The 24536-nt window shown below is 36.7% G+C and overlaps 1 long non-coding RNA gene and 2 pseudogenes across 11 annotated transcripts; 2 read left to right on the top strand and 1 right to left on the bottom strand.

Annotated features, from left to right (window-relative positions):
* The first annotated feature begins 1355 nt into the window (after positions 1-1355).
* Positions 1356-2979, top strand: LOC149398053 (protein NRT1/ PTR FAMILY 6.2 pseudogene; annotated as a pseudogene). Its single transcript, XR_016296974.1, has 2 exons — positions 1356-1719; positions 2207-2979. The product of XR_016296974.1 is annotated as a protein NRT1/ PTR FAMILY 6.2 pseudogene (transcript).
* Positions 2980-14763: 11784 nt separating this feature from the next.
* Positions 14764-17616, bottom strand: LOC149398052 (uncharacterized). 9 transcript variants are annotated; one of them, XR_016296915.1, is made up of 8 exons: positions 17322-17490; positions 16768-16915; positions 16413-16638; positions 16154-16220; positions 15796-15861; positions 15657-15713; positions 15366-15479; positions 14764-15162 (listed from the first exon to the last, which is right to left on the bottom strand). It is a non-coding gene; the product is annotated as an uncharacterized LOC149398052 (long non-coding RNA). The 9 variants fall into 9 exon arrangements; XR_016296909.1 differs by lacking the exon at positions 14764-15162 and adding an exon at positions 17511-17616 and having other exon boundaries at positions 15279-15479; positions 17322-17385; XR_016296913.1 differs by lacking the exon at positions 14764-15162 and having other exon boundaries at positions 15279-15479; positions 16413-16665; positions 17322-17497.
* Positions 17617-20188: 2572 nt separating this feature from the next.
* Positions 20189-23687, top strand: LOC149398051 (disease resistance protein RPM1-like; annotated as a pseudogene). The gene is made up of 3 exons (XR_016296973.1): positions 20189-23140; positions 23224-23260; positions 23551-23687. The product of XR_016296973.1 is annotated as a disease resistance protein RPM1-like (transcript).
* Positions 23688-24536: the final 849 nt, after the last annotated feature.

The raw sequence follows: 24536 nt of genomic DNA, 5'->3' as shown, positions 1-24536 counted from the left end.
ATATACCGACATTAACACAAATTTGGACAAAAATTAAAACTAAATAGCGAAATATTATTTTTCTACCGTTTCAGTTACTAACATTAACACAAATAAACACAAAAATGCGATACTTCTTTTCATAGACCCAAAAAATTTGAAAATAGAAACAAAAATCTGAGAAATCTGTTGTGTTGTCATCATCGTCACAACGTCGTCATTGACAAAGCTATTTTCGAGGGCTAGCAGGTTCAGGTATTACGCCTGCCCGTCATAAGATTCAAATACCGGTTCGAGATAACCGCTCCCCGAAGATCCGGAGATACAAAGCTCGTCAGCCCGATCGATCCGTAACCGCTTTTCATACGAATAGGTCTCCAACGACATGTGTCCCAAGACCAAATAGTGAGTCCCAACTGACACACGATGTGTCCCTAACAGTCCGGAGCTCACAACCTCACCTCCCAGACTATAGATATAAGACAATCAAGCCCATATGTCGGGCATGTTACTTTTGATTCTATTTTCGATTCTTATCTCCAAGTTAATATCTTTGTACTGTTTCTGAGCGATCATAATACAAACAGCCCCGAGCTTACTTTATATTCTGCTTTTCGTCATTATTTATTTCCAAATTCCGACACGGGCTTTTTTTTGTGATTCGAAATGCGTATATCTACTTTCAATTGCATCGTTAGACTTCTCCCGATTTGGTTGCACACAATCATTGATGTCTCAGTCTTCACCCAAATGGCTATGTTATAACACAAAAAACAAACTTGAACTTCTTGTTTTCTTATGGTTGAATTATGGTTGGTGTATGAATATGGTACACGATAGGTTTTTCTGCATTTTTTATATTCAAACTTTGTTTTAGCAAGTTTAAATTTGTAGTAGTGTTTTTTATTTATTTTTTTTTAATTTGTTACAACTTTTGGTAGGTTTTTTTTTTGGTGTGACAAAATGACTACTTTTAGTAACCCTAATATATTCGGTGTGATAAATTTGTTGCAAATTTTAGTAAGACAATTAACCATATAATTAGTTATATTTTTAGTTTGTGATCATTCATAAGAAAAAAAAAGTTATTCATGAAACTAATAAACTATTATTATTAATTAGTGATGATTTTTTTTTTTTTTTTGCTACAAATATTTTCTGTTACGATGGATTAATTTATGGTGAGGGAATGTATAGTTCATTAGCTATAAATCTACAACTTTTGTGAAGGAAAAATAATTGTGGTAAAAGTATTTTGTTTGGTCATTTGGACGTGAATAAACATAGTATTTTTAGTATTAGAAATTTAGAATTGTTGCAACAAAATTTATCACAAAAAATTCAAATTCTTTAGTAGTGTATGGAAATGAATAAATATTGATTTTTGGCCTTGTAGGTTCTTGGACAAGGCATCTATAGTGGAACAAGGAGACTTTGAGGTGAACGGGAATGTGTCGACTCGGAATCCATGGAAGGTTTGCTCGGTGACGAAAGTGGAGGAAGTGAAGATGATGATAAGGTTGCTTCCGATATGGGCGACCACCATTCTGTTCTGGACCACTTACGCTCAGATGATCACTTTCTCCGTCGAACAAGCTTCCACCATGGAACGCTCCGTCGGGTCCTTCCAAATCCCGGCCGGCTCTCTCACTGTCTTCTTTGTCGCCGCCATTATGATCACCATTGTTGTCTACGACCGTGTCATCATACCTCTCTTCAAGAAATGGACTGGCAAACAAGGTATGTTCATATATAAACATTTATGATTTAGTGTAGATGTTCGTGCATATTATATAAATCAATCACAACATGGATGCATGGTCTAGTAAACTCCACCTTACTTACAAAGCAATTCTATTTGCACAACTTATTATTAGGTCATGATTGAACGTGGTTAACTACCATAGTCTTTATTAATTGAGATTCTAAAATAACGAATTCTAGCTAGTTCTTGACCTGGATAACTAATTTGTATTATATGCATTTATTGATTGACATGATTAGCAACTATAGTCTTAAGTTAAAATTCTCATCCAGTTAGCTCAATTAGGAAGATGTCCTATTTTTTAATATGAAATATGTGACTAGTTTAAAAATTAAAATGATTTTTTTTTTCTTTTTTTATATCAAATTACTCTATGAGAATGCAATGAAAACTTGTCACGTAGTTCTAGCTAATCTACTTAATCTTTTATAATTATATTTTCTTTCTTTTAATTTCCTATAGGCTTCACAAACCTACAAAGAATCGCGATAGGCCTCGTCTTATCAACCCTAGGAATGGCAGCCGCGGCGGTGACAGAGATGAAGAGGCTCTCGGTGGCAAAATCCACGGCCTCCTCAACAGCCGGAGCGACGCTCCCGATAAGCGTGTTCCTCTTGATCCCACAATTCTTTTTGGTCGGGTCGGGCGAGGCGTTCATATACACGGGTCAGCTCGACTTCTTCATAACTCAGTCCCCGAAGGGAATGAAGACAATGAGCACGGGTTTGTTCCTCACGACGCTCTCTCTCGACTTCTTCGTGAGCAGCTTCTTGGTTTCGGTGGTGAAGAGGGTCACGGGAAGCCACGACGGCCAAGGCTGGCTCGCCGATGACATCAACCACGGCCGGCTCGATTGCTTCTACGCCCTTCTCACCGTACTGGGCCTCGTCAACTTCGTGGCCTATGTGGTTTGTGCTAAGTGGTACAGAGCCAATAACCCTAAGCCCAAACCTGCCTTGCAAATGATCAGTAATGAGAATGAGAATGGAAATGATAATTACGAAAAATGCTAGTCAAGGGTTTATTTTTTAGACATGTATAATTAAGAAGTGGAATCTTGTAAAACTGCTGATTGGGTTAAGTACGTCTTTGGGGTTTTTGTAATATTGTGTAATATTTTTTTTCTTTTTTCTTTTTTGTAGCCTATAATGCATGTACAACAATCAGTCGTTTTGGTGTGTTTTTTTTTTTTTTTTGGAAGCTCTATGATCTCATGAGCTGTAATCTCTGCAATGAAATCATGTTCATCTTTGTCTATATGTCCTCCGTTTCTTTAATTGTCTGTTTTCGTTCCACTAGTTTGTGGTTATATATAGAGGAAATGGCGGCATAAGTGCCCAAAGTTTTCGGGTTTTTACACTTATGTACCTAAACTTTTTTTTTCGCGGCATAAGTACCCAAAGTGGCTTCTCCATTACGCTGTAAGTGTTTTGAACGTTAAATGTAAACGGTGAGCCACGTGTCTTCATCCTACAATGTCTGAGTTTATAAATGAGAGTAAGTGGCGGCACAAGTGTAGGAATGGAGAAGCCACTTTGGGTACTTATGCCGTCATTTACTCTCATTTATAAACTCAGACATTGTAGGATGAAGACACGTGGCTCACCGTTTACATTTAACGTCCAAAACACTTACAGCGTAACGGAGAAGCCACTTTGGGTCGCGAAAAAAAAAGTTTGGGTACATAAGTGTAAAAACCCAAAAACTTTGGACACTTATGCCGCCATTTCCTCTTATATATACAACGTCATATTCTAATTAACCACTGGTGTTAAGAAAATTTTATCAATTAATATGACAATAAAATATTAATAATTATGTATAGAACATCATCATTAGCAGGACAGAAATAGAGAAAAAAATAAAGGCCAAAAGATCTAGATCATTTTATATCGGGCATTGTAGCAAAATAGCCACTTTGAAACTATAGATTTTGTTTTTAGCCTATGTTTCATAACTTTTAGGGAAATAGCCAACGTGCTTAGGTGTCAATAATTAATAGACTAATTTGCCTTTTTACTTAATCAAATGGAAATAATGAATATAATTATATTAAATAATAGGCAATAATAATATAAAATAACATACAATTTCAAAATTGTTATACGTGGCGCGCTAATCTAGAACGGCTCACCAAGATTGACGTTACTGTTGGGAACCTGTCAACACGGATAATAAACGTAAATTACTGGAAATTATCTCATTCTCCACATTTAAGTAATTTGAATGGAAATAAATGGAAATAACTGTAAATAAAACATCTGTACCTCGTCGGTGAACTTCCTGATCCCGAATCGCAGAGCTTCGTCAGAGCCGGTGCCTCCACGTCAAGCCCCGAGATCTCTTCGGCGCGCTTCGTCAGCAAATCGCAGAGCTCGAGCCAGAGCCGTTGCCTCGTCTTCCCTTTCACGGACGAGAACCGTCGTCGTTGAGGACTCCGGCGAGCCGCTCCGCCGCCTCCTGGAACAGCCCCGCCGAGAGTAGAAACTCGATGAAAGTCCTCGACGTGGCGGTGGCGGCGCGACTTGGCCTCGCGGACATTGCCGCTGATCGACACCACCAACTGTTCCAGGCTCAGCAGACGATTGAAAAACCCCTACCGGCGAGCTTGTTGCCGAGGCCGGCGATGACGATCGTCCCTGCGACGGCGTCGGGGTTTGGCGACGAGGCACAAATGGACAGGCTGGGAGCAAGGAGATACGGTGGCGCATAAACCCTAAAATGCGATTCATTAACCCTAAATCGCTAAAAAGTGGAGAGAGAGAGAGAGAGAGAGAGAGAGAGAGAGAGAGAGAAAGAACGTGGAAGAGAGAGAAAGTTGATTCAAATATTTGGTAACTACTTTCTACAAAATAAGAATTTAAGATGCACAAAAAAAGGAAAAAAAAAACGTGATTTTAAAAAACTACTTTAATTGTTGAAGGACAAAAAAGTAAAACAATTATTGCTACCTAATATGGTTGGCTATTTCCCTAAAAAACTCCAAACATAGGCTAGATCCCAAACCAAACGTTTTAGGTGGCCTAATTGCTTATAAAACTCTTTTATATTCTACAAAGACTAATAACCGAGCTCCACTAGCTAGTAAATTAAACAGACATTACATGTAAAGTCATACGTGTACATATATATATATATATATGTATATATATGAATTGTAAAAAATTGAATGAGTATGGATCATTGCTTCGAACCCATTTAGTTCGATCTAGGGATAGACCCTATAATTGTACGTGTGTCGAATGGTGGTTGATTTTCTAACTGAAGATTACTCGGAAAAATGGCTAGAAAACATGGCGGGAAAAAATTGATGAGAAAAATTGGCGGAAAAAATAGGTTTCCCAGCAAAATATAGTGGCTGAAATCAGCCGCGACAACAACCACGACTAGTCGCGGCTTATTTTAGCCACGAAAAGTCGTTGCTGTTGATCAACAGCAACGGGGCAACAGCCGCGACTTTTGTCGTGGCTGTTGTCGCGGCTGAAGTACCAACAACCACGACTTTCATAGCAACAACCACGACTTTTGTCGCGGCTGTTGCCAGTTTTTGTTGTAGTGCTTGTCTTCTCCCGTCGCGCATTTTTACGTTCAACATTAATCTTTTCAATAATTGTGAGGTGGGGAGGAGATCTCATCTCGTCTCTAGAGTTAAAGAGAGAGATAATATTTTTAGTGAGAGAATTTGAAGGACTATGATGAGCCTTGAAAGAAACTTGGGCCCAAGAGAAAATTGAGTTTTTGGCTTTTTGAGTCCACACCAAGAAGAATTTCCTCTGCAAGGCGTAGTCCATGGCGGCAGGTCCGCAAGGCGCAAAGTCTCAAAGTCTCGGACACAAGACTCGTGACTTTGCTCTTAATTAGAGTTTTGACCTTATGAGCCAGACTTGTGGTTTTCGTCTTTGGGCATGGGCCTTGATCTCGTAGGTACACTGCTTTGGGTTTTTATGGTCATATTTTAGTAGGAGAGTCGTTGTTCCACGATGAAAAAATGACGCTGTAACAAGTAATATATTTTTCTATGTACTTGAAAAAAAAGAACGTTTGAGCTATTAAGATATTTTGATGAATGAACATACGTTTTTTTTCTTATGCTTTCGCACTGACTCAAGTTCTGACACATTTGAAAGGCGGGGATGTTTACAAACCGAGCTAGGCAATTATTTTCTCTCTCTCTCTCTCTCTCTCTCTCTCTCAACACTCAAGATAGTTTTAATAAATTAAGCTTGCTGAATAAATATAACATGGCATGATAGAGCTTTAAAATGCTTCAAGCAATCACAAATAAATTAACAGTAGAGATTTGGATACATGTTTTAAGTTATAGACCAATTTTTTATTGATTAAATAAATATATTTCATCTCTTGTATCCAAGTCTAACAAAATGCTCATTATGTAGACCACTGTTTTTAATAAGAAAAATTAGTCGGATGAAGCTTAAAACGCCGGTATAACAATCTAGCCACCATTTCACCTAAGTTTCAAATCTAACTGCGGATGATGATGTGGTTTTATTATTCATTAACAAATTATTAGATTATCCTATATTAAAATCGGCTGACATCAATATGTAGCTAACGTTTTAATACACGTCAATTTTTCATTTAAAAAAAAGAATACACGTCAACTTTTAATAGTTCATAATATATTTTTTTATAGTTTAATTAGTTGATTTGAAAAGAGCATTCAAATCTGCGTAATTCATAATGTAAGAGAAATTTTTTTTGGGTTAATTTTAATTAATTTCCATTTATTTTACACGCGATAAGTTTTGGCTACAAGTTTTCTTGGCTTAATTTCAGTTAATATTCGTTTATTTTACACACGATAAGTTTTGGTTGGCTAGAATGTTGACTAGTATTTGATTTCTATGATTTATGTTACATAAGAGTATTTTCGATATTTTTTAACCGTTTATTTCTGTAAATGGCTAAATTACAAATTTATCAAACGTTGGCTACATCCTTAAAATCACGTCGCTAGATTATCACTTTAATAAACTGAGTCTATACAAAATTTATGCCGAGGTGATTATTTTGATACCAATGAAGACCCGCTTCTTATAGTGAATAGGACTTATCATCGTGAATATCTACCTAATGTACAACTCATTATTATATGTGTGTGATCTAGCAAATAATAATAATTTTACGTTCAACTAATGGTTCCCAAAGTCTATTGATCAACATCTCACCACAATCAGATTTCATCCTTTTTAATAAAATCCCTCGATAAACTTCGATGTCTATGAGTTGCTACTGAAAGTGGAATGAAGATCGACTTAAAGAAATCAGCTATATTTGGTATAATACATAGAATACAAGACCGCGAACTATATCATTTAAACCCAAAATAATATGACCTATCAATGGTCAATTTATATCCGAACTTTTTAGTTGCTTATCCTAACCTTATTTGGTTACGTTAGTTTTTGATCCTTGGGTCACTGAAGAGCCAAATTGTGACAACAACAAAACTCACACATCAAAACCTGTAGAATCAATCACATATTATGTATGGCTGCCTAATTCTCAACACCGAATTAGGACCATTGTTTTAGAATCTTGAATAAATAAATAAATGAGTGAATAAATTTAAATAGCATATGGTCATGAAATCCCATCCCACCAGCGTTTTAAATCTACTTTTTCCAAAAAAATATGAACTCTCGCTATCATTATTATTACTGTTCTAGATAACAATACGCATATATATACCAAGATGGCCTTAAAACCAATCATCTTCCTTTGCTTTCGGAATTTGCTTATATAAAGTCTTCACATTCTTCCTTTTCTTTCCATTATATTTCATGTTTAAGATTTCTCCCTTTCTTTTTCCCTTTTGATGGTCCATATTGTTTCATCTGAAAAAATAAAGTAATGGTATTTGTTCCGGTCACAGGGAAATTATGAGTTATGATCATAATTCCATTAAATTCATTAACAGTTTTGACACAGTGCTGTGATTTTCTTTGAATTCTACAATGCATAGACGTAGCTACGATGCGTGGTGCCTATTTTTATTTGAGCACTCTAGAAAAGTAATTAAAATAAAACGTTGAAATTTTAATGTAGCCAACGTTTTGAAAAAGTTTAAAAAATAGCCAATTGTAATAACTAAGTGCCTAGTTGAAAAATTTATTTATTTTAGATCAATATTCATAGTTATGAATATTGATCTAAAATAATAAATTTTGGTTAATTCAAGAAATTACCATTAAAATGTTTTTTCTTTAAAAAATACCCTCACATGCAAGGCACGTGCGAATTCTGTTAATTAACTTAACAGAAGGACTACTTGTGTTAAAAACCAATAGGCTAGAGATGATTTTGCTTCTAAAAAAGTATGAGGACTAAAATGGTTTTAAGTGTAAAAAGTTAGGGACCATTAATTGAGCCAAAAACTCTAATTAAAAACAACCAAGAAACGGGATTCAATTAAAATGGCCAAATAGAAAGAAAGAAGCTTTGTAAAGGTTTTGAGTGACCCGTTTGTCTTCGGCGGTGCATCGGAGGAGATGAGGTTTAGCGCGAGAAGTCCTCCGGCGATTAGAGAAGCGCTCATTGCCCGACTCACTGTTTCAGGCTTTTTCACAAAGGAGTTCGTGAATTAAAAAGAGATTGTTTGAGGAAGAGGGCTGAGTGTTTCTCTTCTTAAGCTAACGTGAGTGCATTGATTGTCATGTAAGTCCAGCACAAGACCCAAATCCATTGACTTAATTAGTCAACGTCACAACCTTAGCCAACAACCTAAAGCCACGCTTGGTTACACTTACAGGCTAGCGCTACTACCTATAACTAGGGTGAGGTGACGTGGTCTTTCTATTAGAGGCTTCGAACCTATACAAAACCATGAGTATCCAAGAAAAAAACTTCATACTCATATATATGTTCTAAACATTAAAAAAATTAGATTTCGAAAATGAGAAGTGAGAAGAAATTAAACCTAGGTATTCAAATTTTGATATAATATTTCATATTAATATTTGAAGCTCTATATGTAAAGAAATTCATAACAATTCTATGGAGAACCAGACCTACTATCACGACCTCTAAGCTTTGATTCGCAAAATTAGTGTTTATGAAGTGTCTTTTTTTTGTTTTTTGTTTTTGTTCGAAAGGGTGAATGAATACATTTGAATATAAGATTATTTCCTTTTTTGGTACTATAAGTTTGAACATCCCACCTTAGTGACATTGTTTTTGGGTACATAAAACTGTACTTCATATCATGCAATTTTAATTAAAACTAAATAAGAAAAAAATGTCTATTATTCATCATGATGAACAATATGCATGGATAGTTGGATTCAGAGATTATATACTCTCTCTCAATAATTGGTCTTATTTGTTATGAGGTAGTTTTGTCCAACGTTCTTTATGGGCAATCAAATTTTAGAATACACTTTTTGACATTTTCAATTATTTATTTTTCGGTTTTTAAGTACCTCCCATTGACTCTCTGGTTTTTTTAGGAACTCTTTGGTTTTATTGATTAGAAATTGTCACAACTAGGAGTAAATTATGGCCACTTTCCACACCTTTTTTGAAAAATGGCACATCTAAGAGTAGTCATTTGAATCTGAGGTGTACATTTACAAATATGCCTTTGTCATAATTATTTCCCTCTTTCCATATAAACGTTCCCTATATAAACTCCTTTCTCCCGCGAATGTTCATTTCCTTCTCCATCGAGTCATTCTACCTCTTCAACGCCTACTGAAACCGCCGCCGATTCCTTCACCGTCTTCCTCTATTTCCTTCACCTCCATCTCTGATTTCCTGTTTCTCCCACGATCTCTTCTTTTGTGGATGCATTGATACATAACCCTAAATAATTTACCCCCAAATCGCAAACCCCCAAATCTCGATCCCAAATCCCAAATATCAAACCCGAAAAGGATTTTGCTATGTAACTAATTTTGTTATGTTACTGTTTTTTTTTCATGTATAGGGTTGGACCAGATAAGTGGCAGAGGATTTTGTGGGGCAGTTCAACTTCAACTTCCACGAGAACGTCACTTCGTTCGTTGAAGAAGTTGCCATGTTGAAACATGAATCAGACCTGTTTAGAGAGTCCTGCTTTGGGCATTTTTTTGAGATGCCCTCGATAACCCGTTCCTCTAAGATCATCAGTAATCTTATGCTGAGGACAGGTTACTTTGACGGACTTCCAAAAGCAGAGGACAGATTACATATAGAGATTGGCGGCATCCCTAGGGAGTTCACCAGGGAAGATTTCAGCCTTATCACAGGCCTGTGAGTAGATGACTCCTACAAGGCGGCGACCAACGAGTACGACGAGATTGCAGCCGGGGGTCTATTTGTTGAAACCTTCAAGCAAGGGGCACTTGCCACACGGGGCAACATTGCAGCACTCATCACGGACATCAAGAACTGGAATGACGTTGAGAAGCGAGTTCGATTTTTTCTTCTCCACTTCCTCTACAATGTGCTTCTCTCGAGCCAACGGACAGTTGCCATGAAGAACAAATCATACATAAAGATGGTTGATGATCCGGCAACATTCAACGGATTCCCCTGGGGAAATGTTGTATGGGATCACTTCAAGTTGATCGTGAGGAGTTTTGCGAAGAAAGCTGCCAACCCAAGTAGCCCATCCGAAACCAAGAAGGTCTATTTGGAAGCCTTTCTGCTGCCTTTGCAGGTATAGGCGTACAAGTGTATACCCAAATTAGAGTCTTTGGGTTTATGCACAATACTGAAAGACGATGCTAGGCCATTGATTCTGCGATGGTCTTCTTCCTCCAGAGTATACGAATCTGCATTGCAGTCCATTTGGTTACAAGATGTACCATAAATTAGATTGCAAAATAATTTGTTAGACACGCAGATCCTAAAAACTTTTTTTTTAATGTTTCCCAGGTTGATTTTAGAGCCATTTGGAGTGACATCGTACAACCCCCCTATCAGCCCGACTTAACCATTGGTCGCACTCGAAAGAAATTGAAAACAGTTGCGGAGAAGGAAAACTCCTCTGCTGATCATGAGATAAAACTCATGTTGCAACCAATTTAGAGATTTTAGTTAAGTGTATGTAACTAATTTATAGATTTTAATTACGTGTATGTAACTAATTTATAGAATTTAGTTACATGTATGTAAAATTTATAGATTTTAGTGATATTTATGTAACTAATTTATAGATTTTAGTTACGTGTATGTAACTGATTGTAACTAATTCAGGTAGGTATGTTCCTTTATTTCAGGAGAGATTAGCAAATCTGGAGAAAGAGTTAAGTAACATGCAAACTGATTTCATTGATCTTCATCGAGAGATCAAAAGGATTTCAGAGGACATGAAGTATGACGTGAAGTATGTCCTGGATACGCTGAACACCTTCTAGGCACAAAAGGCTGCGAAGCAAAAGCTTATGGAGGACTAGGCAGAGAAGCTGTCAGAGGAGAGAATGAAACGTGACCAGGAGAAAGAGAAAGAGAAAGAAGAGCAACAACAAAAACAACAACAAGAGGAAGAAGAGAGAGAAGAGAAAGAAGAGCAAGAAGAAAAGGAACAAGATAAAGAAAAAGATGGGAAAAAAGAGATAACAGTGGAGAAAGAGAAAGAAGAAGAAGAAGAAACAAAGAAAAACAAGAAAGTGGAACAAGCAAGTGAAGAGGAAGTAGAAGAAAACAGAGGAAGAGAAGAAAAAGGGAAAGAAAGAAGAAGATGAAGGAGAAGAAAAAAAGAAAGAAGAAATAACAGAGGAATAGAAAAAAGAGGAGGAGTTGGTTACGAAGTGCAAAGACGATTCTGTACAAAAAAAGACGACGATGAAGAGGACAAAAATGGAGGGAACCAGCAAGACGCCCGTAAGACACACATCGATGAAGGACTGAGCATGACATAAGAAGAAAAAAAACAACTGATAATGAGGGTCCCAATGGTGGTGGTGAAGGTAAAGGTAAATGTCCCAATGAAGCATCAGACTCAGACGACAACGACAGTGATGACATATCGGCCACACTAGGACCTCTTCGCTCGCCTCAGCCATATTCTTATGGAGGGGTTGAGTCTTATGGCATGTCGGATACTGAATGTAATTTCACTGTACCCGAAAGATCTCAAACAATAGATGGAGAGGCGTCTGAGGTGATCTTTGACCGAGTGATTTCCCTTTGTGAGTCCCCGGAAAGACAATCACGTGTAAGGCGAACGCCAATACTCTTTACGCCAACAGTAGAGCCGAAGATCTACTCAAAATTCACAAGAGGGTGTCCCAAACCTTTAAAGCATCCACTGGCGGACCCTTTCGCGCCCCCGAATGATGGCGATGTGACACTAATGCAGGATTGTCTTTTGAAGGGATTAAGGAAGTAAGTCTTTTTTTTCTGTTTGAGGATGAATGAATGGTGGTTATTAATTTTTGTTACCATTAATATATTTGATAAACAGGGTTGTTGACGATGACCTTATGTACACCAAATTAGAATAACTACGGCCAAGGGCGTTTGATTTTCGTGTAGAGGTCATTTCACATAAGACTTGGTTCTATAAGATTTGGCATCTTGCTTCCCCAGTGAAAGATTTGTTCGTACTTACTACGAAAGTGCGTGCAATCAATTAGTTCTGGAATCAATCCTTAGGTGAGTGAACATTAACCTTCTTTCAGGAATGATGTATTCCGTATATGTGAATCACTTTCCGCTCGGATCATATCCCGAATTCTCAAGACATAAGTATTTAAGCATCTTCAAGTAGTCATTAACGAATGAGTCAAAGAACCCGGTAATATAACCTAAAAATCTGTGATCACTTCAGGATTTAGATCAAGTTTCATTGTGACCATCATAGCGACCTCGATTAGTGTTCCGTAATGATGCTTAAACGACACATCAACAACCAAAGTTTTTTCAGGTCATACACATACCAAATGTGTAGAATCACTACCACAAAAAGGCCCTTTAACTATAGTCTTTAAATGTAGTCTATATAGTTTCTCTACGGTTTTTTTTTCAGGCGTCTATCGCACCGGAGTCTTTCCACTTTGCATAAGACTTCGTTTTTTTGCCGTGGTTTCTTATACTATCCAAAACCATAGAGAAACTATACTACTACGATATTTACATGTAGTTTAAACTGAATCACTACGTTTTTACCATGTAGTTTTTTATTGCTTAATTAATTTATATACTATATGACTACATGGTTATAATGTAATCTTTTATTGTTGTTGCGAATTTTCTCGCACACGCAAGTGCACGTGGTCGCAATAGTAATAAATCGTAAGAACGAGTCGATCCCTCGAGGATTAGCTAAATAAGGAATCCGATAATCACAAGCTAATATAGAACTAAATATAGTTGATTGAATTGTTGTCACAAAAATTCACTAACACGTCACAAAATTAAACAACTAGATGCACAAAAATTCTATTGGATAAAGGGAAGGACTATGGTTCACGGGTTCACAAAACAACTTGGATTCGCTGAATTAAGATAAGAAACAAGCTATTGAGATTCACACTTTTCACTACTCATACTCACTTTAATAGAATTGAAAGATCTTTCTCAAGCATCTAACAACCTAAACCGATACCGGAATATTATCTCTCGATCTCAACTCCTAACAAGCACGGCTAGCATAAAAAAACAAGAGTATTCTCACGAGTCTAAAACAACCTAGATATATCTAGCCTATGAATGAATTCTAGTAATCTACACAAAAACACAACAACCTAATCTTTCTCAAGCATTAGAGTTGAACATAAAACAAGCATGAGTTCATGACATTCATACAAGCATTAAACATAGTTGTGGATTAAGTAAAAGTGAAAAACAACAACCTAACAATTCTAATATCATGAATCCTACATCGTAATGAACCCGCTACACCATAGCCCTACATGAGACTAGTTCATATTAATAACCATGACAATAAAAATACTTAAAGATGAACACAAGAACAACACATCAAGAAACATCATAAGCATATGGAGAACTTGAATTACAAATATACGAGTTTAGAGAATAGAACACTTTGATTAGGATTGTAGCAATGGTAGAACTCTGCAGCTCTCTCCTTCGCTTCAAATTGGAGCCACAAGTATCAACAAGTCTGGAAATTTTTTGGAAAAATAATGAAAAACTAAGAAAATGAAAAGATGTTCTTGATAGATTCTAAAAATCTCATTCCATGCATGCCTTCTTCTGAGTACATTGGTCTTTTTAATGTTGAATGGGCTTGTTTTCGGAGCAATCCAAGCCTTCAAATCCCATCCAATGGCTGAGAATTGCTAAAAAAATTGAAGAAAACGAAGTTTGTCAGGACGACCGCTCGCCGCGCGCTTCACCCTGCGCGTCGCGCGGTCCTTCTTTTCGCTTCCGCGCGGTTCGCGCGTAAGACTCTGTGGCTTTTGGTGCAGAATTTCCACTCCGCGGCACGCGAAATGGACCTCGCGGCGCGCGGAGTTTGAAAAAATGCTTTCTTCGCTTCTTTTCTTCGTTTTTGCTCTGTTTTGACCCCGATTAGCTTATTTTTCCATATTGAGACTCCAAACACTAGTAGAACCTATATAGACCTGAAAATCCATCAAAAACACTCGAGAGATAATAAAAATCCTTGAGAAGTCGTTGGTTTTAAGCTCGGGAGATAGGAGTTTACGCGTGATTAACGCACCTATCAATTGTTTAATTAATTTATATACTATATAGACAACCAATTTTTGTTGTAGTTGTATCGTACAACTACTTTTATTATCTGTAGTCTGTAGTGTTTACTTATCTTGTAATCTAAGACTACGATTATAAATAGTAGTTTATGTATCTCTTTTTATTATAAATTTTATTTGAAAATTCAATTTTTCTATTAAAATACATGCTAAAATAAATTCAAAACACAACAAAACAAAATACAATATTGTTGATGTCGAATTCTTGACCGATCAGCAATCACAAATAACAATATGCTTATATTTGATTTTATTTAGTGAGGGTTTCAGAAGACGTCGTATAAGAAACTATTACGAAAATTAAATGATATAATAAGAAGAAAATAAGAATAAACTTTATTGATCGTGAAACTGGGTTAGAAAGGGGGACGAAGTGACAAGATCAAGATGACGAACTCAAGACTATAAACAATACAAATATAAGAAATGATGGGTTGAGAGTTGGAATTGTAATCTTGCGTGTGTGAAAATCGACATCGGATCTTCTATTTATAGATGAGGCGGAGCTTCTTCGTTGAAGACACGTGCTGATTGATCCGTCCTCCTCGTCAGGGTTGAAGTCGTCTCAGATCCGGTCTTCGAGACGAAGTATACTCTTTGATTGACTGATTCTTCTGGCCAAGTGGACGTGGTCGAGCTGGAAAGCGTGACTGGACTTGGGCCGATCTGTCGAGATCGAACTAGACCCAAAATTGATTCCGTGGGCCGATCTACAAAATGGATAATGGGCTTTGATCGAGCCGCAGCCCATTTGAGATAAATATTTTAAATAATCGAATTTTTTATTACCCCCACAAATATATACTCTCATATTTAATAAAATCATCATGAAAAGTCATTTACAATTTATAAAGGCATGCAAACAATGCACACAATTTACTTAGTCAGACAATGAGATATAGCATTACATGTTCTTAGGCTGAGAAGAGAACCTATAAAATAAAACAAATTAAACAAAGGTTGAGGATCGGATCTGTGGGCGGGGACAAGAATCTGCATCATTACACAAAGTTGAATACCCGAAGATCGCCGGCGGGGATGAGAATCTGCATCATTACACACACAATACTCACACTCAATACACATATAGATCAGTACACACACATCACACATATATATAGTGATGATAGTGAGTGTCGGCACCGTTTGCCCATTGTTTGTGTGCATCTCTTTCACAACATGCAATCCCATATTCAATATTTCTCATTTGAAGATAGACTTACCGGAGGTGGCTTGGACAAGCTCGTCTATCGGATATCGGCTCAGTCCCGCACAACGGCCTGAAATTAAACACTCGGCATTAGGCCTAGTGCGTTCAAGTTTGATATGCACACGAGAGTAAAAAAAATACAAAACACATACTCATAATCAAATAGAATATAAAGCCAGTGAACATCGGATCAGGACAGCTCGACCACGACAACAACACTGAAAATAATAAATAAAAATTAAACGAAATAGATACATCACACATACAGCTTAGGTCCCAACGATTAATCAAACATCGGCGATATGCACCAAAAAATAGGAAAAGGGATCAGAATATTAAATTGAACCAGCAACAACCAAATTCAGAATCAAAATGAACTTGAATCAATATTATCTAATATCAACTCAATCATTTAATACTCAAGTTCTATTTCTCACGTGAACTAGTTTCATAGCAAGAATACTTTAAGCTGGTGTTTCTTCTCAAAACTATATCTGAACAAGAAATTACCTCAAATGAGTGGTTATCGTTAGCTAGCTCAGCCCTCCATGGGCGCTCAATAGTGCCTTTTGAAAGCCTACACACCACAAAAGAAAATAATAATTGTAATCCAGAATAGATAATCATCAACTAGATTTGAAATCACCACAAAAGCACACAATATCCTGCACAACACATGTAATAAGTTCTACAAGTTGCATATTATTACCAACACCATTGATACCTTCTGAACACTTGGACCAGCCATAACACAACAGAGATTACTTACAACGGGTCAAGATAAATCACTTCACTGTCCGTCTTGCCACTGCTGCCACGTTTCATCTTCACCCGTGTCCACGTCTCTGAGCTTGCCAGAAACAAAAGGAAACACGGGACAAAGCAGGGTTTTGTTTAGCGAAACAAAACCAACAACAATTAACTTCACAAACACAACTAGACGAACGCTGGTCCGGCGCAACCGGCCACAGATCCTTCCGAAGCTCCTCAAAAACCTATCCACAAACACAACTCTCTCTCAACTAATCAAAATTCAGCAGAGCTTTAATCACAAAAAAATGAAGAAGGACGAGAATCGTAATGAATTGAAAGTGAACTCGCACTCGGAGGCTGGAAGGAGAAACCTGGAGATGGCGTCGTGAGAGAGGCCGTCTTTGGCAGCGGCAATGACACCCGCGGGATTTGACTTGTACCAAAAAAATGAAGCAAACCTCTTACGGTGGCGAGCCCAATCGGCGATGCTCGTACACTTATATCAACCTGTCACCAAGCCTATCCAACCAGCTCAAACCGATCCTCAAACACAACCACATATCACAAAACAAACATAAACAATTCACATGATCATAATTGATAACCATTCAGAATCCTCACAAATCTGAAGTACCCAAATCAATCCAAATCCGAGCAAGCAAGTCTAAAAATCCGAAATTGAACACGTGAACATCCAATTCAATAACCGAGATCTAATCCTTAATCTAGAGGTTCAACCTTTATAACATGAAAACCACCAAATCCATTTTCCAATTTTCGACCAAAACAAGAGCAGTAATAAGAAATTAAACCCTAGAGCGCACACAAAAAAGAATACACGAATCCAAATCACCATTAGTCCATGAAAACAATCTGAAACCCTAAAATCGGAGTAAAGAGAAAAAATAAGTATGAGGTTTCTTACCTCACGACGATCAAAAAATTGGCGCGCTAAACCTCTTCCTCATCCACAACTCGCGCCTTCAAACCTTGAAGAAAATCGAACCCAAACTATCAATCCCGACACAAGAAGAAGGAGAAGAACTCAGACGAAGAAGAAGAACAGAGAACGAGAAGAACGGAGAAGATGAAGAGAATGAGACGAAGAACTCACCTTCACACAACAAAGAAAAGCTCCGATAGACTCTTTCTCTCTCTCTTCCTCGGTTTCTCTATGGTTCGCGGTGGGCTGATTTTTTTTTTTCAAAAAATTAGCAAAATAGCCGACTCAAACAACTATTTATTAGCCAAGGTTTTGTAAATATTAAATAAATAGGCACTCGGATGACGTGGCCCAATTAGATGTTTTTTCAATTCCAAAATCTGTCCTTTTAGAGTTTTGAATTCTGAAAATATTTGAAATTTGAATTTTTTAGGCTTTCCAGAATTTTAAATTTGAACTGGCCGAATTTATGTGTGTACACGATTTAGTTGTTTAATTATTTCCTTATATGTAGCAACTGAATTAATGTGGTTGTGCATTGTTATTTTGTTTCCTTATATATTTGATTTTTATTCCTTATTTACTGTTTTGATTATTTCTTTACTTTTTAGTTTGATTTTCCCTAATAGTCGCTATATTGATCTTCCTTATTTACTCTGAATGAATCAGGTTCGTATTCTTTTTTTTTTTGTTGTTGAAATTTTAAGCTATTTTCGCACAGGTTTTCATAAAATTACTATTGTATTTACGTATATTTACTATCACTGTTATGTTGTAGTTAAGCTTTTTGAACGTCAATGGCTGGAAAACCATAATCCATTGTCAGGTGGTGTAAATACAGAATGTAATCAACATGATTTACAAACTGTTTTCGGTAGACGGCGTCATTGTGAGCGTCTTATTTCTTACAACAGTTATTTTTGTTCTCGCCGTCGTGGTTGAGTCATATTAACCATGTTTGCAGTAAATACGCCTTAATATTCTAATTTCATTAGATATAAAAAATTTATAACTTGACATATTCAGCAGTAAATACATGTAAATATCTTCGTCACTACTTTTTAATTGACATTTTCGACGGTAAATACACGTTTTAACAAAGAAACAATAACATCTAAAATACCTAGACATCATATTCCTTTTCAACAACATCACACCTAAGTCATTGACATGTACATGCACACATTTTTCCTTTTAATTAGACCACAAGCCATGTATAACTCGTCCACTAGTAAATACACACAAGTCATTGACATATTATGCAGTAAATATATGAATCTTTATCCTAAAGGAAGATGACTAACACAAAATCCATGTTTTTCAAAAATCGAACCCAAAAACCCAGATTTGTCTTTCTATCATGTGTAAATCTTTGTCGGAAATTAGTAAAACCCATTTATTCCATAACCGCTACAAAAAAATCATGTTTTCCTTGTTTTATTGTGTAAATCGATGAAGAAAAATTGTAAATACGAGTTACAATAGGAAGAAATCTATACCTGCATACCAGATTGAGATTTAATGGCCAAAATTGCTCGTCGGGGAAGATGAATAGAGTTCGTCGGGGAAGAGTGAAGCGTTTTTGGAAAACTTTTGGGATAATTTTTTTATTTTTTTTTATTTTTTTATGACCGAAAGGTATGCGGTTATGAAGGTGAACGGTTTCAAATAAATGTGATTAATGTCCTCAATTATCGGAAATCTCGATATCAATTTAATTTTTTTTAGTAAGCAGGTTTGGCGATTGAGCGGGAAAATATTTGGGTATTTCTGTAAATTTGGACGTGTATTAAATGACAACTGGCTATTTACTTAGTATTTACAAAACCTTGACTATTTAGCAATTTTAAAAGTTTGAGTTGGCTATTTTGCTAAATTACCCTTTTTTTATCGAGCGTAAAAATTTCCTTGTGTAAAGTCATAGTGTTTTATATTTCTATACTTGTCATTTTTTTGTTTTTCATATAACCCGCCTAAATGAAAATAAAAATGAAAAGTTTTGAGGTAAACTTCCCTCCTTCAAATCGTAATTACCGAAGAATGAATTGCTAATCTATTCTTGGATTTTGATAGTTCTTTCCTTTTATCTCATCAACTTCAAATCGTTTTATGGTTTGAAATTGAATGTATTAATATGCAATGCCCACTAAAAGCAATGGAGGGCATGACAGAGACTCAATCTGGTGATACTGTTGCTTATTCTGTCTTCAAAAGTTATTCCATGTCACGTAGCCCATGAAAATGAATAAATGAAGCGAAGATATTAACAAACAAAGAGAAATAAAAATTGTGTAATTTTGACTATTTTGCTAAAAACTTAAAGCCTTGACTATTTTATTAATCAATGTTTTTCCAAAAGAAAAGTCTATTGTCAATTGTGGTGGAAATTCGCCTAAGAATACAAAAGTAGCTAGTAAATTGAGTTACTTATATAATGTAGAGGCATATATCAACTTTCTCCGAAAGATTCCATCTTTCTTTATTTAGATCAGATCAAAGACAATACAAAAAACTAACACAAAGCCATGTGTTGTGTTTATATATGATGTATGTTTATGATCAAAGAAGCTGATAATCTTAATTAATAATGTTCTTGAATATCATCTCACGAATAGATAATACGTTGTTACAAGTCCACAACATACTAATGACGTTTTAAAAAGTCGTTTCAAAAGAGAGAGGGTCGTCGAAATACGGCTAGAGGATAAACCGAACCACTTTAGCCAATTATTATTCCACATTTTATATATACACACTGACACTGCAATAATGAATAATGAATAATGAAAAATGTATACAAACAAATAAAAAAAAATAAAAAAATAAATAACACGGTTTCTTATGCACCACTCGTTTGCTATCTGCTGATAGTATCAAAGAGATGTGTAGCATTGATCATATACCCACTCTCTCTCTAAACGACCATAAAAAAAAAAAAAAAACACAAAAAAACTCTAAACTTTGAAAGGTTTTATGTAGATCAGATAAAATCTGTATCAGTTTAGAGGTAACAATGGCAGAGACGTTTCTGAGTCCTGTAATTAAGAAACTGCTTGATCTTCTGATCGATGAAGCCAAGTCTTTGAAAGAAGTTCACAAGCAAGTCAACAGTCTTCAAAAGGAGTTGAAGATCCTCCAGCCTCTTCTCCGTGACGCCGAAGCCAAGTCTGCCAAAGGAGAGCTCAGCGACGCCACGAATGAGTGGCTTAGACAGCTCAGAGACGAAGCCGAGCGCATCGAAGACGTCGTCGACGAATACACTTATTACGCCGAGCACCGCCGTCAAAGTGAAGTCGGTTTCATCGGCTCTCTGCGCAAGCCAGCTCACGTCGTTACGACCCTGAAAACACGGCATCACTTAGCCTCTGAGATTCAAGAAATTGAAGATTCATTGCAAAAAATCAAAGACAGTGGTCTGAAGTACGGGTTGAGACCCTTCGAGCAAGGCGGATCAAGTGGCGGGGAAGGGAATTCACGCGTCGACCCTCGCATCGGTTCGCTCTTTCTTGAAGACAATGAGCTTGTTGGCATTGGATCGGTGTCGACGGAGCTGGTCACTACTTTGGTGGAAGGTTCGTCTGAGCGTACGGTGGTTTCATTAGTGGGAGAAGGTGGGATCGGAAAAACTACTCTCGCCAAGAAAGTGTACAACGATGTTAAAGAAAAAGGATGCTTTGACATTCGTGTTTGGATCACTGTGTCCCAATCCTACGACATCGACAAGATTCTCAAGATGCTAATGGCTGAGATCTGCTCATCTGGGGGAGAAATGGTCAGCGTTGAACAAGCGCTCACTCTCTTGAGAAGCTCTCTAGTGGCAAAGAGGTACGTGATCGTTTTTTACGATGTTTGGCAAACTGATTTCTGGAGTGTCCTAAAGCATGCTTTTCCTTGTACTAGCAATGGTAGTAGGATTCTCGTCACGACTCGTAATTCTAGAGTCGTAGATTCCTTTAAGTTAGAGTCATGGGAAATGTTTGTCAAAGAGATAAAGACTTGGTCTACAGAGCAAGCATGGGAACTATTTTGTAGAAAAGCATTTCCACTTTCAGGTTGTCCACCTGAGTTGGAAAATTTGTCTCTTGAAGTATTAAGTAAATGCCAAGGATTGCCACTTGCTGTTGTTGCCATCGCTGGTTTGTTGTCGAAAAAGAAGCTTTGCAAAGTAGAATGGAAAAGAGTACTCGACAATCTAAATTATGAATTTGAAGAACAACGTGAGCTCTCAAGTGTTTCAAAAGTTCTCTCGCTCAGCTATCATGATTTGCCGTACCATCTCAAATTGTGCTTCTTGTACTTCGGTGTTTTCCCAGAAGACTTTTTCATTGAGGAAAAAAGATTATGCAAAATTTGGATTGCCGAAGGCTTCATTGAGTCGAGAGAAGACAAATCGTTGGAACAAATCGCTGGCGAGTACATGACAGAGCTTATCAGTAGAAACTTGGTTTCATTTGAGTTGCGATATGGATCTGTTAGATATTGTAAAGTGCATGATTTGATACGAGACGTAATCCAAAAGAGAGCTAGTGATTAGGGTTTTTATCAATTATTCGACAAAAATAAAACGAGTTTTGAAAAGAAGGGTCGGCGCTTGATAATTCACAACACTACAGAGAATGTTTTGGATAGTGTTTGTGATATGAAGATTCGCTCGGTTGTTCTTGTTAACACTAGTGACGTATCAGATTCTTTTGTAGTTGGTCTATTAAAAAAATGTAAATTGTTGAAGGTTGTTGATTTTGAAGATGCTCCAGTTGATAATGTGTCAGATATAGGGTATTTGTTACACCTTAAATACCTAAATCTGAGTGGCTCAAAAGTAAAGACTCTCCCGAAGTCCATCGGAAAGCTACATAATCTACAAATGTTGGATGTCAATTATACTTTAGTGCGGGAGCTGCCACGTGAGATCAACAAACTGCATAAATTGCGTCATCTTTATTGTGGCTTTTTGAACAATGAAATAAAATTCAGTGTCAAATCATATGTTGGTGTGAGGATGCATGAAGGGATTGGAAATTTGAAAGAGTTACAAACACTAGGTACAGTGGAAGGTGATGTTGGTTTCATGAAAGAGCTACAAAGGCTCACTAAATTGAAAAAATTTGGCATTTCAAAAGTGGGTGCAGAGATGTGTAAAGTCCTTTGGGAGTCTATTGAAAAAATGAAAGATCTTGAAGAGTTATATCTAGCCTCAATCAACAATAAAGAGGTGTTAAATTTGAATTTCATTTCGTCTCCTCCTCTTCCTTTGCGATATCTCCAACTGAGGTGTCGACTACAGCAACTGCCGACTTGGATTCCTGAGCTTCAGAATTTGCAGGGTCTTGTGTTATGTTTCTCGAGGTTAGTCGACGAGCCGCTGAAATGCCTCAAAGGTTTGCCCAATTTGGAATACCTTGATATGTATAAGGCATACGACGGAGAGGAATTGCTGTTTGAAGAAGGCGGGTTTCCAAAGCTGAAGACACTTATTTTAAGGAGTTTAAAAGGGCTAAAGGTGATTAAGTTTGAAAGAGGAGCACTTCCTCTTCTCGAGAAGTTAAACATCGGACCTTCCTCACTGATGAAGGAAATTCCAGGCAGTCTTCAACACCTAACAAAACTTAAATCCCTTAGAGTTTTTGATATGCCAAAAGAATTTGTGAAGGCTCTACAACCCGACGGAGGCTCTGAGTACTGCAAGATTCAGCACATATCTTCAGTCATTTTTTGCTACTACAAAGGCAAAGGGTTTGATTATGATTATTACAAACTTGGTAGCACAGAGCTTATGCAACTTCTAGAGGAACAACAATGATGTAAGCAACGTTTCAATATATTGAAATTTCAATTTGCTTGAAATGAACTTGATGTTATATTCAATTTATTTTAATTTTTTCAGGGAAATTGGACGTCATTGCAGATCATAGCTTTATGAGGTATCCAAATTATTTTTCCTCAACCTCATGTGTGTCTTAATTATTTACATTTCACGATTAGAGCACTTGCATAATAACAGAGCGAATAAAAGCCAGTTTCAACACCCCAACAAAAAGAATTAGCATTTAGCACTGCTTTCATTTGTATTTGTTTCTTTTCTTGTAAATATTTATTCAGCTACGTGATTAAGTTAATTTCATACTCAATTTTTCGTTGCAAAAGATTCTTTCACTTGACACTACTTCTTTTTGGAACTTGTTTTTAATTTTCCTCAAAAATTTTTCACCAGGGAGCATGGAATGATGTACGTTAGGGCGTGTTTGATTATTTATTCTCAGCTTGAAACAATGTGTGTTTTATTTATTCTCAATGCGTGTTTGATTATTTATTCTCAGCTTGAAACAATGTGTGTTTTATTTATTCTCAATGCGTGTGTTTAATTATTTATTCTCAGCTTGAAACAATGTGTCTTTTATTTATTTTATCGCTGTTGTAGCTTGAGATGGTATTTATCACTGTTCTTTGTGATGCCAAGATGAACTCGAAGATTAAGTAATTTTAAGTAATGATATTTCAAGGTACTCAAAGCTCTATCGAGATTTTCCCATTGGGTTTGATCTTGAGAGGTTTTAATGAGACTTTTTTTTTTAAATGTTTTTGTTTTCTACTCATTCTACTTGGGTTTTAAGAGTTGAAAAATACACAAATATACAGATATAAATCAACATGAAAAAATGGAGATTACTTGCAAATTGGTTTCTCTCATATTGATATACCATTTCGCTTGGAAGCGATGAAGACTTGGTCTACAGAGCAAGCATGGGAGCTATTTTGTAGAAAAGCATTTCCACGCTCAGGTTGTCCACCCGATTTGAAAAATTTGTCTCTAGAAATATTAAGTAAATGCCAAGGATTGCCACTTGCTGTTGTTGCTGTCGCTGGTTTGTTGTCGAAAAAGGAGCTTTGCAAAGTAGAATGGAAAAGAGTACTCGACAATCTCAATTGTGAATTTGAAGAACAAAGTGAGCTCTCAAGTGTTTCAAAAGTTCTCTCGCTCAGCTATCATGATCTGCCACACCATCTTAAATTGTGTTTTCCCAGAAGACTTTTTCATTGAGGAAAAAAGATTATGCAGAATTTGGGTTGCTGAAGGCTTCATTGAGCTGAGAAAAGACAAATCGTTGGAACAAATCGCTAGCGAGTACATGGCAGAGCTTATCAGTAGAAACTTGGTTTCATTTGATTTGCGATATGGATCTGTTAGATATTGCAAAG

The sequence above is a fragment of the Urtica dioica genome, chromosome 5 (genome assembly GCF_054948205.1).
Source record: "Urtica dioica subsp. dioica isolate 48M chromosome 5, U.dioica_male_clone48M_v1_H2, whole genome shotgun sequence".
NCBI classification, from domain to species: Eukaryota; Viridiplantae; Streptophyta; class Magnoliopsida; order Rosales; family Urticaceae; genus Urtica; species Urtica dioica.
This window is presented reverse-complemented; position numbering and strand designations above follow the sequence as displayed.